This window comes from Hyperolius riggenbachi, chromosome 3, assembly GCF_040937935.1.
Source record: "Hyperolius riggenbachi isolate aHypRig1 chromosome 3, aHypRig1.pri, whole genome shotgun sequence".
Classification (NCBI taxonomy): domain Eukaryota; kingdom Metazoa; phylum Chordata; class Amphibia; order Anura; family Hyperoliidae; genus Hyperolius; species Hyperolius riggenbachi.
In genome coordinates this window covers 516,494,102-516,506,313 of record NC_090648.1, presented here as the reverse complement: position 1 = coordinate 516,506,313, position 12,212 = coordinate 516,494,102, and positions in this window count along the sequence as shown.

Below are 12,212 nucleotides of genomic sequence, written 5' to 3'. Positions count from 1 at the left end.
GATTACCCCCAAGCACTCTATACACAGCAATCCCTGCCAATGGCAACTACAGTGTCAGAGGTGCAAGAAGGGGATGGGGAGCAGCTTGTTACTGATTACCCCCAAGCACTCTATACATGGCAATCCCTGCCAATGGCAACTACAGTGTCAGAGGAGCAAGAAGGGGATGGGGAGCAGCTTGTTACTGATTACCCCCAAGCACTCTATACATAGCAATCCCTGCCAATGGCAACTACAGTGTCAGAGGTACAAGAAGGGGATGGGGAGCAGCTTGTTACTGATTACCCCCAAGCACTCTATACACAGCAATCCCTGCCAATGGCAACTACAGTGTCAGAGGTGCAAGAAGGGGATGGGGAGCAGCTTGTTACTGATTACCCCCAAGCACTCTATACATGGCAATCCCTGCCAATGGCAACTACAGTGTCAGAGGAGCAAGAAGGGGATGGGGAGCAGCTTGTTACTGATTACCCCCAAGCACTCTATACACAGCAATCCCTGCCAATGGCAACTACAGTGTCAGAGGTGCAAGAAGGGGATGGGGAGCAGCTTGTTACTGATTACCCCCAAGCACTCTATACCTAGCAATCCCTGCCAATGGCAACTACAGTGTCAGAGGGGCAAGGAGGGGATGGGGAGCAGCTTGTTACTGATTACCCCCAAGCACTCTATACATAGCAATCCCTGCCAATGGCAACTACAGTGTCAGAGGTACAAGAAGGGGATGGGGAACAGCTTGTTACTGATTACCCCCAAGCACTCTATACATAGCAATCCCTGCCAATGGCAACTACAGTGTCAGAGGTACAAGAAGGGGGTGGGGAGCAGCTTGTTACTGATTACCCCCAAGCACTCTATACACAGCAATCCCTGCCAATGGCAACTACAGTGTCAGAGGAGCAAGAAGGGGATGGGGAGCAGCTTGTTACTGATTACCCCCAAGCACTCTATACCTAGCAATCCCTGCCAATGGCAACTACAGTGTCAGAGGTGCAAGAAGGGGATGGGGAGCAGCTTGTTACTGATTACCCCCAAGCACTCTATACATAGCAATCCCTGCCAATGGCAACTACAGTGTCAGAGGTACAAGAAGGGGATGGGGAGCAGCTTGTTAATGGCACTATTCAAAGTATCTATAGAAGTGATTACTACAAGCACAGGACCAATAGAGAGCTAATACTGCAGTTGAGCGAGGGCCCTTTGGGGCCCCTCTGGCCCAAGGGCCTCGATGCAGTCGCAACCTCTGCAACCCCTATTGCACACACACACTTATACTTTTGAACAAACACACCTCTTTCTGTATTTTCTTTATGCAGAGCGAGTTTGAGGACTGTTTAGCGTAATAATTCGGTTAATCTAAATCCCACGATAGACACAGGACTGACTGCTTTCCTTCCAGGGTGATTTTATTATAAATACATGTTGGCAAAGGATTTACTAATTCTCATCCCCTCCACATCACAGCGCCCATCTCTCTCGCCGACACGGTGCTGACAAATCATCTTCCTACAGGAATGAGTCACCCCTCCTCCTCTCACTAATGCACAAAGGCAACGTTATAATGATTTTACAGAACTGTAACCCCAAATAAACCCTGCTGGCAGCATTGCACCCTCATAATGCCAGTGAATGGGAGGAGCCAGCCTGCTGCGGGGCGGGGAAATAGTGACCTGCTGTGCTCTAAGGAGGCACTCTGCTGCAACATACTTCATTATAACTCATTTTTTTATTAAAGGATACCCGAAGTGACATGTGACATGATGAGATAGACATGGGTATGTACAGTGCCTAGCGCCTAGCACACAAATAACTAGGCTGTGTTCCTTTTTTTCTCCGCCTGAAAGAGTTAAATATCAGGTATGCAAGTGGCTGACTCAGTCCTGACTCGGACAGGAAGTGACTACAGTGTGACCCTCACTGATGAGAAGTTCCAACTATAAAACACTTTCCTAGCAGAAAATAGCTTCTGAGAGCAGGAAAGAGGTAAAAAGGGTCAATAATTCAGAGATTTTAGCTCTGGCATACTTCATAGAATGTGTCATTGAGCAAAAACAATAAAACAGTTAAAACTTAAAAAGTAGATTTAAACATAAAATAAAACTGTGGAATATCTTAAAAGTCATTTTTAGGAGAAGGAAGATAGATATAATTGTTTATTTCATTCGTTTATTTTCGCTTCGGGTGTCCTTTAAAGAGGCCCTGTAGTGACCTATAGTATAATGCAGGGAATAATTCAGGATACCCAATTTTATATGAATTGTCTTGGTTTCACCATCAGAAACACTCCCTACATCTATATATGCAGGGCCGTTTCTTGGTCAGTGCGGGCAGGGCGACCGCACTGGGCGCAGACCAGAAAGTAGATGAAGGGGGGCGCAGGTAGAAGGACATTACCGCTAGGGAGCCTGTGACACGTGGTGCAGCCAAATAGAAGAAGAAAGAAGATTACCAGCGCAATCACCTTCCTTGACTCCTCCTGGACTGCCTGCGTCAGACTTCAAGTCATCATCACGTCACCACCACGCCTGACACCTGATGTCCTGTAGCGGTACTGCAGGCTGTGAGTGCGTGGCACCCATGGAGGAGTCAGATTTCCAGGCTCTCCTCGCCTGTGTGTTTTCCTGCTTCCTCCTGGATGAGCGGCTGGTCACTAGAAAGTAGGCAGATCTACTTGTGACCTGTGGCTGTTTGACTGTCCCTAAAGAGTAAGGGTTCCCGAGTCCACGGGGTGGAGAGGAAGGGGGTGCAATTTTTACACCCTCGCCCTGGGTGCAATTTGGCCTAGAAACTGCCCTGTATATATGTAATGCAGCACTCCACTGAACCCCTTTAAGGCAAGACCTTCTTCTATACAGAGAGTGTTTAGAGGCTATGATAGTTCTATTAGTTTACATTAGCAATGCAAGTCATTTTTCATTGGCCTAATTTCCACCCACATTCGCATTGCATTACATTTGCATGCAATCCACAATCATTACCATCTTACTGACCCTCTCTCTCTAGATGGGCTTTAAAGGATAACTGAACTAACTCTGTGGACATCACACAATGGTCAATGAAGCAGAGGGCTGAATGGGCAGGGCTTGATGAGCAGACCTCTGATTGGCTGCACTGCAGCTAGTCTAAGGGCTCCTCTCTTGCACACGCCTCCTCTGGCCCGCCCATGCAGGCCTCTCTGCTCCCTCCCAGTCTTGGCATGACATCAGCCTGGCTCTCTGCAGGGTGGGGAGCAGGCTTCTGATTGGCTCCGCTACAGCTAATCAGAGGGCTCCTCTCTTACACACGCCTCCTCCGGCCCGCCCATGCAGGCCTCTCTGCTCCCTCCCAGCCTTGGCATGACCTCAGCCTGGCTGTCTGCAGGGTGGTGAGTGAGCAGAGACGCCGGGCAGGGGGATGGCAGCATGACCAATATGGACACATGTGCTGTGCAGTATGGCGGGCGAACCCACCTGCACATGGGGCGCATCAGCTTTGCCCGGCAATCCACACCAAAAGAAGTCCACCCATCACTACCGGTAAATAAAACCTTGCCTTCCTCATTCATAAGGTAAATAGCTTCACATGAGCAAGAAGTTTCTCCCATAATGCATCATTCAGTCAGTGAATATGCAAATAATCTCATTATGTTCTCTGCCTCATGACATGCCTCTTTGTCCTACCTCCACGCCGCAATATAGCCCCTCCCCCCCCCCACAAACACACACACACACACACACACACACACACATACACACACCGCAATATAGCCCCCGAAATTAGCAACAATATGTGTGTATTTTGGAGGGTAATGGTAGTAGAGGAATTCCCTGCTCAAACAACCCACTTGGAGCGTTCGGACAGGCTTTCCAGCACTGCCATTGGGCAGCTCTCTCTCCCTGGCCGCACCCCCTGCACCCCCCGCCTCCCTGCACGCTCGCTGAGAGAGATCTTTCTCCTTCTAGCGTTGTGACCCCAGAGGCCATGAAAGTGAAAGGGAGACAGTGCAGGCCTCAGGAGAGGTGGAGAGTGGAGGGGATGGCGGCTACTTGATCCGCCCAGCCCCCCAGATCAGGTAGCCTAGGTGTTTTTCAATTTTAAAACCTTAACTCGTGTAATATTGCTTAGCTGGCGGAAATAAATGTAATATTGCTGTGTGCAGTCTGTGTCTTACTACAGCTACGTGCATCAGGCCCAATGTGTTTCGTGGGTCTAGTCCACTTCCTCAGGTTTATTTTACATTAATGAGGATCAGCCTATAAGCCTAAAACCCAATGAAGTCAATGGACCCACGAAACGCATGGTGTCCTGCCAATAGATTTTGTTTCAAACCCATTCTAGTAACTGTATCGTCTCACCTTGGGGGCCTCCAAACCATGGCTACCTTGTTACAAAGCTACTAGTTGCAGCTCTGCAGTTGTCCTCTGTGCCTGAGTGCTTCATTCCTCTGCACATGTGAGGTCTTCCTTATTCGTGTATGACCAGTCCAGAGGCACTCGTCCAATAGCTGAAGAGGATCCCTGCGCTGGATCGGTGGGCGGCAGGGGGATCTCCTGAGCCTCTGGACACTCCAGAGATTCCCCGCTATGGAGGTAAGTACAGTGTGTTCAGGTGTACTGTTACACCGCTCCAACCATGTTAGTTTCCTGTGAGCAGACTGAGGTCCTGCAGTTCCTCACCAACTACTTCCTGTGAGCTACAAGTCCCGCCTCCTCAAGTGGCACACAATTTCTAACACAATACAGGGATGCTGGAAAATGTATTTAGTCCTTTATTTTCCTTTCTTACTTTGGTTGTTACACAGGCACCCCAGTCTGACCTGCCCACTGACTGGATCCAGGAAAGGAGCTGTGTACAGATGGCAAGGAATATTTGGCTATTTTGCCCACTGTTTCCCCTTCTTTATACCCTTTATATCCACTCATCACTCTGATTGTTGCAGTTCGATGGACTTTTTTCAGTTTTAGCCGGACTTTAAAGGATATCCAAACTGTAAAAAATGGGTGAAGCTTTAATTACCTGGGGCTCTTATCTGGTCTATCTGTCCCAGCGCTGCAGTTCTGCTGCCCTCCAGTGTGTCACTGTCACTTCTATTAGATTGCCGACCCCAGCTGGACCAGATAGACTTCCAGGAGCAGAAAGAAGACCCAGGTAAGTAAAGCTTAAAGTGAACCTCCAGACTAAAAATCTACTCAGGAGCACTGGAAAGGCTTGTTGTTACTTTAACAGTTTCACAGCATCAGAACTTTTTTTTTCTTACCCAAGCCTCATTTTTAGCTGTGCAGAAGCTAAGCTCCACCCCTTCAAAGAAAACTGCCCGGGCATTTTTCCCCTGATGCTGTGCAAAGCATGATGGGATTTCTGATATTGTTGTTCTCATTGCCTAGCAACTGGGAGGGGTGATCAGGACACAGGACAGTTGGAACTGTGTCTCATGCTCCCTGTCACCTCCTTTCAACCAAAAAGATGGCTGCCCCCATGAAATCAAATATCTGCCTGTTCTTTTAAAACAGGGTGAGTACGAGATTATATTATATTACCTATCTATTCTAATTAACATAACTAATGTAACTTAATGACAGCATGTTTGTTTAGGCTGAAGTTCCTCTTGTAACTTTAATTTACAGATCGGATATCCCTTAAAGGGAGGGTCCGCGCTGAAAATAAAAAACAAACTCCACTTACCTGGGGCTTCCTCCAGCCCCTGCCAGTCGTTCTGTGCTCTCGCCGCAGCTCCTCTCACTCCCGGCGTCCATCGCTGAAGAAGCCGACCTCACCAGGTTGGCTTTTGGGTCGGCTTCATGTGCGCTCCACGGCGCGGGTCACGTGGTCCGGCTGACATCATCGGGTCTCTTCTGCACAGTAGTAGTAGTAGTTCTGCGCCTGCGCAGTAGAGACCCGATGATGTCATATACACCACGTGACCCGCGCCGTGGAGCGCACAGGGAGCCGACCCGGAAGCTGACCTGGCGAGATCGGCTTCTTCAGCGCTGGGCGCTGGGAGGGAGAGGAGCTGCGGCGAGGGCACCGATGGACTGCCAGGAGCTGGAGGAAGCCCCAGGTAAGTGCAGTTTGTTTTTTATTTTCAGCGCGGGCCCTCCCTTTAAATGTAAAAAGCACAAAACTGCTCATTCCGCCAGGGACTCTGATTAGGCTGGATTGACGGACGGGCAGAATGTGTGTGGCCCGATGAAAGGGAACCCGAGGTGACAGGGATATGTTTATTTACAATGCACATTGCCTGGCTGTCCTGCTGATTATCTGCTTTTAATACTTTGAGCCATAGCCCCTGAACAAGCATGCAGATAGATAAATCTGACAAGATTAGCTGCATGCTTGTTTCTGGTGTGTGATTCAGGCTACTGACCAGAATAATCAGCAGGACAGCCAGGCAACTGGTATTGTTTAAAAGGAAATAAATATGGCAGCCTCCATAGGTCTCACACCTCGGGTTCACTGGTTGCACACTTTGGCAGTGCGACTGTTCAAGAGACTCTGAAGCCTCTTTAAAAATCAGTTTTTACCTTTATTTAGTTTAAGGATCCTTGCCAGACCTACAACGCCGCTATCCCGCGGCCGAACAAGGGTTTTATCACCTTCTAATCCCCAGGGCAAAAATCCACAACTTTCTTGGGCATGGGTTTTGCTGCCCAGGGAGGCAGAGCTTAGCGCTGTAGCTCCGCCCCATTCACGGCAATCCACCGTGGATCTCCTCCTCTCCCCGCCCCCCTCAGTGAAGGAAGACTGAGAGGGGCGGGGAGAGGCGGCGATCAGCGGCGATTGATGCGAGGAGAGGCAGAGCTGCAGTCCTAAGCTCTGCCTCCTCCAGGAAATGCTCCTCCGATTTTGCCCTGGGGAGTAGAGGGTGATAAAACCCTCGTTTGTCCGTGGAATGTGATGTTTTAGGTCTGGCATAGATCCTTAAACTAAATACGAGGTAAAAACTGATTTTTAAAATGGCTTCAGAATCTCTTTAAAAAGACTAACGTGGGACTTCCGGTCTACTTCTGGGTAACACACTGCAGCCGCTGCATTCCCTGCGGGGCCCAGAGCTCTTCCATCAGATCGCACTGCAGGCACTGTGGCCTGTCTCATAGAGACTGATGGACTGTGCGGTGATCTGTGGCAGGGGAGAGTACCGCGACCTTACATGTGTGAAAGCAGCTGTAACCTGTAGACAGCATTAAGAAAAAAAATTAAGGACCACTATTTACAAAAATGCTGAAATGTACAATCCATGTAAGCACACACATATGAGATGTACATTTCTCATCCAGTGTAAAATGCGCTGTAAATTATTTTTCCTATATCACTGTAAAGCTGCATACCCAGGTCACAATGTATTTAATGATTTTTCGCACAACCGGCAATGTTTTGGGAGCGGCAAGTGATTGATTCCATGAGATCATGATGTGGGTACGTATGCGCCATTACATAAACAACGGTTTTTGCGACGCGTGGCGACCACAACCGTCATGGCACATAGGATCCTTAAGATCTCTGATGTCTCCTGTGCAAACTGCTACAATGAACTTTTGTTTCTCGCCCCTAGTGGCTATCATGGGACGTCACATGTTCCGGCGGGTAGGAAGATGACGCTCGTTCGTCAGGTCGCTCCTCTCCATCCATCTCCAGGTGAGTATGGGGCTTAACAGTAGGTTGCAAAAATCTGACAGGATTTGGACTAGTTTATCTCCTCATGGGGGATTCTCACCATTTCCTCATTGGTTAGGACCTATACAAACATGCCGCCCCCTTCCTATTTGTGGACTAAGCAACTGCAGGTTAGTAAGTGGTGCTTTTGAAAAGGAAACTCTGAGAATAAGTGATAAGCCAAAATCTCCCATTTACGTAATTACGACACAAAATCATAATTTTTGAAAAATTCGTAATTCATTTTGTCGTCATTTCGTGTCGTAATTTTGCATTAAATTGTAATTTCATGTTACTTGTAATTTCATAATTTTGTGTTTTCGACATTTACGTCGCGCCGTGATTTTCGTGTTTTAAATAAAAATTTATGACGAAAATAATAGTAATTACAAAAATAATCGCATGTATAGGAATTCATATATAGTTTGACATTCCATGTCATTTTTCCCAATTACAATTTTCCAATTATAATCATAATTATAAAATTTCATAAAAATGTAACTCGCACATTACGATAATCACTACTGAGAATCCCCCATGAGGAGATGGAGGATTCAAAGACCCGTCAGACATAGAAGATTGTTACTATCAGTAACAACAAATGGATCGCTCAGGAACAGCCGTATCAGTCTGACGACAGAGCGTACACACGCCGGACTGTCGCTGGCACGCCCACCCAGCGGGAGGCAACGACGGACCCGTCGTTGCCAAAAGTCCGGCGTGTGTACGGACCTTTAACGTGCATAGACTCTGGGATAGACGTGTGTCTGATATGTATGCATACATGCAGATTTTACATCTTACAATGTGTGGCGATATGACTCGGGACCCACTAAGCGCTTGTGATTTGAAAAGCTATTGTTAATGGGATGCTATGGGTGTGATCGCACTTGAGCGATGTAATATTACAAAAATCTTCCATAGCTTAGAAAAGTGCTGCTAAAAGGACCACATGTTTACACGTACATATAAGAAGTACGTTTCTTCCAGAGTAAAATGATCCATAAATTACCTTTCTCCTATGCTGCTGTCACTTACAATAAGTAGTAGAAATCTGACAGAACCGACAGACTAGCCCATTCCCTCATGGGGGATTCCCTGGGTTTTCTTTTTTTAAAAAGCATTTCATGATGACATTTGCTCAATCTAACTGCCAAATCAGTGTGCCGGTAGCAGGGTGGCTGGGCAACATCATTGTATAAATACTTTTTTCAGGGAGTGTCTTCATAAAGAATAAAGGCCCTGTTGAGAATCCCCCATGAAGAGATGGACTATCCCAAAACCTGTCAGTTCTGTCTGATTTCAGTGCCGGTTCTGTCATGAAGCAAGGTGAAACACTTGCATCAGGCACAGAGATTACAGAGGCAGCATTTTTGTACTGTGAACAAAGTGAAGAGGTCATCATTGGGGAAAAGCAGCTTGTTGTGCTGTGGGAGGAGTCTGACAGTGAGTGAGGAGGGGGGAGGCAGGAGAGCGGCATTGTGGAAAGCAGCTTGTTGTGCTGTGTGAGGCGTCTGACAGTGAGTGAGGAGGGGGAGGCAGGAGAGCGGCATTGTGGAAAGCAGCTTGTTGTGCTATGTGAGGAGTCTGACAGTGAGAGAGGAGGGGGGAGGCAGGAGAGCAGCATTGGGGAAAAGCAGCTTGTTGTGCTGTGTGAGGAGTCTGACAGTGAGTGAGGAGGGGGGAGGCAGAAGAGCATCACTGGGGAAAAGCAGCTTGTTGTGCTGTGTGAGGAGTCTGACAGTAAGTGAGGAGGAGGTAGCCAGGAGAGCATCATTAGGGAAAAGCAGCTTGTTGTGCTGTGTGAGGAGTCTGACAGTGAGTGAGGAGGGGGAGGCAGGAGAGCATCATTGGGGGAAAGCAGCTTGTTGTGCTGTGTGAGGAGTCTGACAGTGAGTGAGGAGGGGGAAGGCAGGAGAGAAGCATTGGGGAAAAGCAGCTTGTTGTGCTGTGTGAGGAGTCTGACAGTGAGTGAGGAGGGGGAGGCAGGAGAGCATCATTGTAGAAAAGAAGCTTGTTGTGCGGTGTGAGGAGTCTGACAGTGAGTGAGGAGGGAGGAGGCAGGAGAGCATCATTGGGGAAAAGCAGCTTGTTGTGCTGTTTGAGGAGTCTGACAGTGAGTGAGGAGGGGGAGGCAGGAGAGCATCATTAGGGAAAAGCAGCTTGTTGTGCTGTGTGAGGAGTCTGACAGTGAGTGAGGAGGGGAAGGCAGGAGAGCATCATTAGGGAAAAGCAGCTTGTTGTGCTGTGTGAGGAGTCTGACACTGAGTGAGGTGGGGGGAGGCAGGAGAGCAGCATTGGGGGAAAGCAGCTTGTTGTGCTGTGTGAGGTGTCTGACAGTGAGTGAGGAGGAGGTAGCCAGGAGAGCATCATTAGGGAAAAGCAGCTTGTTGTGCTGTGTGAGGAGTCTGACAGTGAGTGAGGAGGGGGAGGCAGGAGAGCATCATTGGGGGAAAGCAGCTTGTGCTGTGTGAGGAGTCTGACAGTGAGTGAGGAGGGGGAAGGCAGGAGAGCATCATTGGGGAAAAGCAGCATGCTGTGCTGTGTGAGGAGTCTGACAGTGAGTGAGGAGGGGGGAGGCAGGAGAGCATCATTGGGGAAAAGCAGCTTGTTGTGCTGTGTGATGAGTCTGATAGTGAGTGAGGGGGGGGGGGAGGCAGGAGAGCATCATTGGGGAAAAGCAGCTTGTTGTGCTGTGTGAGGAGTCTGATAGGGAGTGAGGAGGGGGGAGGCAGGAGAGCAGCATTGGGGAAATGCAGCTTGTTGGGCAGTGTGAGGAGTCTGGCAGTGAGTGAGGAGGGGGGAGGCAGCAAAAAGTCTAGGACCAGTCCTGTGTGGAACCTTCTCTTTTTTATTACTTGTATCTTATTTTCCATTTGATAAGTGGTAGTTTAGGCATGATGTTATTTCCATGGAAGCAACCACATTTCGTTGTATTTTAAAAGACTCAGAAGACATTTGTGCGCATGCTGAAAGTCTTTTGTTCACATTTTGCATAACCGCCCCCCCTCCCCTGTGATAGCTTTCAGATAAAAGTAATAGACACCCGTATATTTATTATATACCTGATTGATATTGTCTTGCCTTGGTGCTGCCATGGTCACAATATAATCCAACATTACCGTATTTTTCAGCATATAAGACGCACCTTTTCTCCCCAAAATCAGGAGAAAAAGTCCCTGCGTCAGGAGTTCCCTACTTACGACCACCAACCCACCGCAATATCGGGGACTCCCTGCAATGTCCCCTTTGTGTTTCTCTTCTCTGTGTCCTGCTCTGTCCCCGATTGTGTGAAAGAGAAGACAAGCAGGAGGCAGAGGAGGGCATATGGGGGAGGGGAACACAAACGGGGGGCAGAGGAGGGCATATGGGGGGAGGGGAACACAAACGGGGGGCAGAGGAGGGCATATGGGGGAGGGGAACACAAACAGGGGGCAGAAGAGGGCATATGGGGGAGGGGAACACAAACGGGGGGCAGAGGAGGGCATATGGGGGGAGGTGAACACAAACAGGGGGCAGAGGAGGGCATATGGGGGGAGGGGAACACAAACGGGGGGCAGAGGAGGGCATATGGGGGAGGGGAACACAAACAGGGGGCAGAAGAGGGCATATGGGGGAGGGGAACACAAACGGGGGGAAGAGGAGGGCATATGGGGGGAGGTGAACACAAACAGGGGGCAGAGGAGGGCATATGGGGGAGGGGAACACAAACGGGGGGCAGAGGAGGGCATATGGGGGGAGGGGAACACAAACAGGGGGCAGAGGAGGGCATATGGGGGGAGGTGAACACAAACAGGGGGCAGAGGAGGGCATATGGGGGGAGGGGAACACAAACGGGGGGCAGAGGAGGGCATATGGGGGAGGGGAACACAAACAGGGGGCAGAAGAGGGCAAAAGGGGGAGGGGAACACAAACGGGGGGAAGAGGAGGGCATATGGGGGGAGGTGAACACAAACAGGGGGCAGAGGAGGGCATATGGGGGAGGGGAACACAAACGGGGGGCAGAGGAGGGCATATGGGGGGAGGGGAACACAAACAGGGGGCAGAAGAGGGCATATGGGGGAGGGGAACACAAACTGGGGGCAGAGGAGGGCATATGGGGGAGGTGAACACAAACAGGGGGCAGAGGAGGGCATATGGGGGAGGGGAACACAAACGGGGAGCAGAGGAGGGCATATGGGGGGAGGGGAACACAAACGGGGGGAAGAGGAGGGCGTATGGGGGAGGGGAACACAAGCAAAGGGCGGAGGAGGGCATATAGGGGAGGGGAACACAAAGAGGGGTAGAAGAGGATACACAGAAAGAGAGGAATATAAACAGGGGCAGGGGAGAACAAACAGGGGGCAGACAGGGACACATGGGGGATACAGGAGGACACAATAATTGGGGAGAACATTTAGAAGATGCTCCTGGAACATGGACGCACCAGGTTTAGTATATATTTTTTTCCCTGGTTTTTGCTCACTAAACCTGGGTGTGTCTCATACTCAGGAGCGTCTTATACACCAAAAAATACAGTAATTTGTTTCAGGCAGCAGAACATACGAAGTCAGATATATTTAGACAATGTTAAAAAGAAATCT